Here is a 6,000-nt window from a genome sequence, read left to right as displayed (position 1 = left end):
ACCAACGGTGTCCCAGAATGAGGGACTCCGCCTTCTATTGTAAGGGGCGATGCCGACTAGGGGCCTCTCCCCGAACACTTCTCTGTATATATTGATTAATAAATGCTTTTCACCACCACCACTGAGCGTCGGAAACATTCTTTCCCTTACAGCCTTCCTAACCTTTGTCTTGTTAGTGCTCGTGCGAAAAGGATAGAGATGAAAGCTTCACCTAGTTGACGGCAGCTGCTCATTCTGTGGAGAGTTCGCCGATACCTATTCCATGGTTTCGGCATTCACGCCCTCTCCTTCTCTCCTTATCACTCCTTCGCCTACTCGAGAGGACTGGGAGACGGCTCTGCTCGGCTGCCAGGAACTATCGGCCCAACAGGCCCTGGTTCGGCGGACCTCCCGGAATGAGCGACTCCGCCTTGTATTGCAAGGGACGACACCCACTAGGGGCCTCTCCACGAGCACCTCTCTGTATCTATAATTAAATATATGATTTTCATCACCACCTTCACTCCCTACTTTATCCCTTACTTTACGGTGCCGCCGGTATGTGAGACAGATGCTGCACCATTTCCTTTCCGCAAAAAAACAAAACTCATTTTTACGGGCGCGGTTCGGGTGTCCACTGAGATATGTGAAACAGGCGTCATTACCTTGCTTAACCTCTACCTACATTCAAGGTCAAACGTGTGACCCCACTGACGGCTCGTAAAGCTGGCGTAGTGAATCCTATCGCTTGCAAACATTTAGCAACAATGTCTCTGACACCGCGTGACACGAAGCTAAGCTCCACGAGCGGATAAGCTGAAGTTACGTATTATCCGGGAGAGGCGTTCAGAATGTGCGAGCTGCCGCAGAAACCGTATTGCTGACGTCGATATATTTTGATGTCGCAGTGTCAGTTTTGCTGGTAGGGACGGTCCTCTTCTAATGCCCCCGCGATTGTGTTTCAATCCTTTGGGTTGATATTCAAAGGAACTCACCGACAGCCCACAGAACAAAGCACTGCTCGAAAAATACAAACAGAAATGCACATTGCCGATGCCTTATCACAACGGCGCTATATGCCGGGAAGAGCTTGTCGACTTAGGTGGCATTGTGCGACTCGTACCAAGCATAATTGAGGCAGAACCAATGCTCCCAGACGGAGGACCCATTGGAGTGAGAAATGGGCGCGCCGTTCCCGGAACACTAGGTAACGCTGGTGAAGCAGCGGATAGGATAGAAAACTTTTAATGTGCAACAGAAAGAGGGTAGGCAGAGGGCTACATGCCTAGACGACGGCCGAAAGGTCTTGACTCTCGGCGGCGGCTTCTGCCAGTCGGAAGAGTTGTAGCTGAGCGAAGAGATGCCGCGGTAATGAAACGCAGGGCATTGTGGTGGGTGCAACAAGTATGATGTTCTGACAGGGTTTGTGGCGTTATGCCTTACTTTCGGGATTGCCGCTTTGTGGCTAAGTGCAGAAGTTCAGTCGAGAGTAGAAATAAATCAGAGAGCTGTTGGGAAGGTAACACTAGTTTATGGGGGTTTAACTTCCCGAAGCGACTCAGGCTATGAGAGACGCTGTATTGGAGAGCTCCGCAAATTTCGACCACCTGCGGCGGCAATATTCCGATAGAGGTGAAACGCAAAGGTGGCCGTGTGCTGAGCGATGTAAGTGCACGTTAAAGATCCCAAGTTGGTCGAAATTATTCCGAAGCCCTCCGCTACGGCACCTCTTTCTTCCATTCTTCTTTCAGTCCCTCCTTAATCCCTTCCCTTAAGGCGCGGTTCAGGTGTCCGTCTATATATGACACATACAGCGCCATTTCCTTTCCACAAAAAAAAATTCTTAATTAATAATATTATTATTCTTTCTTAACCTTCCTCTATAACTTAAGGGAACACACGTGACTCTAAAGTGAATGATAAAAATTTTGCATAATGAATCTTAGATAATTAAATAATTGAACGGAATTCAAAAATACTGTGACGACCGCTACACGACAGGAAAACATATGTCTTTGGTTTCTTCCAATTTTGATGGTGCACTTTGTTAACCCTTGGTTCATGTTACGTGACACACCCTGAAGTGCATAACAAATTTGCACAATTATTAATAGATGATTAAATAATTAAGCGCAACTTATAAATATTTTTAGGAGCGGCACAGGATGGGAAACAATATGTCTATGGTTTCTTCCAATTCTGAAGCGGCACTTTTTTTTAAATCCCTGCTTTGTGTTGCGTGAAACACCCTGTATTTTTGTATCGCGGTTTGATTCCTGCTGGAAAGGGTGGCCGTTTACTCGTGCCTCCGGAACTGTGTTCCACGCATTCGGGTTGATATTCGAAGGTACACTGCGAGAGCACGCAGGAGCGAACGGCTTGTAAAACCCGAAACGAGATGCACATTGCCGATCCTTTATAAGAACGGCGCTATCAGCACGCAAGAGCGCTAGATTCTCGACTTGCATTCTGTTGAGCTGCTCGTACCAATCATATATGCGAGGCAGAACCAACGCCTCCAGACGACCGCCCCTAGGGGCGCAAAATGATCGCGCCATTCTGGGATCACTACGTGACGCTGGTGACGCATAGAAGAAATGGCGAAGAGATTCCGTGATAACGAAACGCAGGGCAGTTCCGAGAAGTACATCGATATCGATAATGGTGCTATTACATACTTGCGGAGTTACGGCTTTTTCCCTAAAGGAAGGAGCTTAGCTTTCGAAATTCTAGACTGACACAGATATTTCACATCGCACCAAAATGCATGCGCTTTCGAGAAGCTTTCAGGCGAGCAACCCCTCTATTGCAAGTAACTAGTCGAAAGAGCCAAAATTTGCTGGGTCACAGCGCCGAGGATAATTGATCGCGTTTGAGGAATTAAAACGACTAATATAGATATTACCTACGGTGAACTACTCGCCCGTTTAATATAAGGACTTTAACAGTAACAGTTGAAAAGTTCCCCATTTCATATGACTTAAAGAGCCTGCTAGTTATCACGTCTTAGCTGTATTCTGATGCATTACAGCGCTGACAATTCTATGCCGAAAAAGTGCTCTTCTAAATCAAAAACTCTATCTTTAACAACTTTGCAACGTCTTAGATGAGACACCCTGTATATCAGCCCATCCCTTAGTGAAGGCAGTCCTGCGGGTTCCGGCGCCTGTGCGACCCACTCTAGTGTCTATGCGCTTGGTAGCTCAGTGTGAGCCTGTTTCAACACGGTCGAGGGGTCTTTCCCCCGTGTGTCTCTGCAGGGGTCACACCAGGTTGAATTTCTGGCATACAGAACTGCTCTCCTCGCCGGCCGACACAGCTGCAGGCATACTCGCACCGTCCACGGAGTGCTGATGCCTCCGGAGTTGCGGAGTTTGTATATATTACTTCTCCCCCTATCCTCTCTTCCTCTCTTCCTGTCTCCTCACCTCTTTCCTTACGTTTCTACATTCTGCCCGCTATCCTTTATTTACGCTGCCCAAGCTCTGGTGCTTCAGTATCGATGGCAGATTCTAGGGTTAGCAAAAATCTTTTCCTTCTTTTCTATTATTAATTATATAATACCACTTACTACTACTACTAGTACTACTAAGGAGATGCCCAAGATTGGGAGTAAGGTGGAAGCGGTCACCGCATTCGTCGTACTCGTGCAGTCCTTCCCTACAGAGTTCCAAACACACCTAAATTAAGCAAGTGCTTATGTTCAAAAAGAAGGAAGCGCTTTCAAAATGAGAACAAACAACTCTGACTTATGTGCACCTATCGCTACTACATTTTAATCACAAATACACCTATATTGGTGTAAAAAAAGGGTAAGGTGTCCTTTAACGCACTCCCGTTTTTAAATTGGAGTGCGCTAGGCGACAGCTTATAGCCTTTTTACTCCTTTGCGTTTAGAGTGAAAGTAGCACTGAACGAATACAGCTATAGGGGCACATGCACTGAAAATGCTCTAACAAAGAATAATTTTATAAATAGGTTTCGCACTCAGATCACAGAATACCAACAGCACTGATGCTTAGGATAACTTAGTAAGCAGTGTTCAAACTGAAAACTAGTTATCACTCTCCGTTCTTATTATTAGTTTAGCATCAGCAGCATCTGTGATATCGACCAAGAGAATGCGGGAAAAAATGCATTCATAAGTATTCCATTTACGAACAAAAACAACGTCAAAAGACATCAATTTCCCATTTAGTGAGCAAGACAGTATCATTAAAACAGTGAATATACAAGCAACAACAGCTTCAACGGTCAAGTTCTGAATTAGAGGAACACTCTTACTGCAACGAAACTCAGACGCTGAAATTTCAAAAATTGAAAAAGACCTCCTTAATCTCAGAACATATTGAAAGGAAGAAAATGGAGGACATGAATTGAAAATTGGCTTTTGGAGAAAAGAAATGCCGCAGTATCTGTCTCACATCTTGGCGGACACGTTAACCGCGCCGTAAGGTAAGGAATAAAGGAGGTACTGAAAGAAGAAAAGAAGAGAGAGGTGCCATAGCAGACGCTCCGGAATAATTCGACCACCTGGAGATCTTTAACATGCACTGACATCGCACAGCACACGGTCCCCTTTGCGTTTCGCCTCCATCGAAACAAGGCAGCCGCGGTCAGGTTCGCAAACGCTTACTCCGGATCAGTAGCCGAACGTCTAACCACTGAGCCACCTCTCGTTCCGAAACCAGTTCCTTGAAACGTCCATCCCCAATATCATATCCCTCGCCACGTAGCTCGCGCTAATGTCCTTCATAAGTATTACGGGCGTGCCCACGATGCCGTTTGAGTAGACGCCGGATGTACAGCGCATGAAGCGATAGCAGTTGCCTACAATCAAATCCTACTCACCCCCTAACTCACAGTTATCCCTCGGGCTTTACGGCCGAGGAGGCAGAGGAGACTGCCATCGCCCTAGCGCTTGCACAATCGGACGCCCCAATACATATTCAGCGACTCCAAAATGGCTCTCTCCAACTTTGTCAGGGGCAGGATTCACACCCCTGCCTGGCATTTGTTGAACACCCCTACCCAAAATTTGCCGCACAGGGAAGAGCTCCAGTGGATGCCGGCTCACTCTGGAAACCATGGAAACGAGGCTGTCGATAAATTGGCCCGAGGTTTGATTTGCCGGGCTCAGGACACGCTCGATCCAGGATTCTCGAGAGAGCGGGCGCACAACATTGCGGAGCTCACGCAAATACTCGGTTTGGACCGTCTGACTTACCCCACTCCCCATCCCTCTCTTACGCACTCCCAACAGATCCTCTTCAGACGCGTCCAGGCCCGCACTCTGTCATCCCCTCAGCTGTTATCCCACTATTATGGCAAATCCCCTGTCTGCTCCCTATGCGGTGACCCACACGCCACACTCTCCCACATCATTTTCGACTGCCGTGCTGACCCTTCCCGCAGGGAGAGCACGCCATCTCGAACTGGGAGGACTGGGAGGTTCTGCTTACGTCTGCAGACCCGACATCGCTGCTTGCTGCGTTGACTCGGGCTCCTGACGTCATGTCCCCACATGACCTACATCATGCAGTGCGGGACCGCGCAGTAGCCCAGTGTCCCAGCAGGGTCTAAAACTCACTTGCAGAAATAAGGTTTTTCTGTGTGTCTGTTAAATGGCACCTGCACTTCTCATTAACCCGCAGCGGTTGATCAGTGGTTAAGGCGCTCAGCTACTGATCAGTAGGAACCAAGTGCGAACCCGACCGCGGCGGCCGCGTTTCGATAGAGGTGAAAAGCTAAGGCGACCGTGTACTGTGCGACGTCAGTGCACGTTAGAGATAATAATAATAATAATAATAATAATAATAATAATAATAAGAAGAAGAAGAAGAAGAAGAAGAAGAAGAAGAAGAAGAATTGTTCTTTTGGGGGAAAGGAAATGGCGCAGTATCTGTCTCATACATCGTTGGACACCTGAACCGCGCCGTAAGGGAAGGAATAAAGGAGGGAGTGAAAGCAGAAAGCAATAAAGAGGTGCCGTAGTGGAGGGCTCCGGAATAATTTCGACCA

This window comes from Amblyomma americanum, chromosome 11, assembly GCF_052857255.1.
Source record: "Amblyomma americanum isolate KBUSLIRL-KWMA chromosome 11, ASM5285725v1, whole genome shotgun sequence".
Taxonomy (NCBI): Eukaryota; Metazoa; Arthropoda; class Arachnida; order Ixodida; family Ixodidae; genus Amblyomma; species Amblyomma americanum.
Note: the sequence above shows the minus strand (reverse complement) of the source record.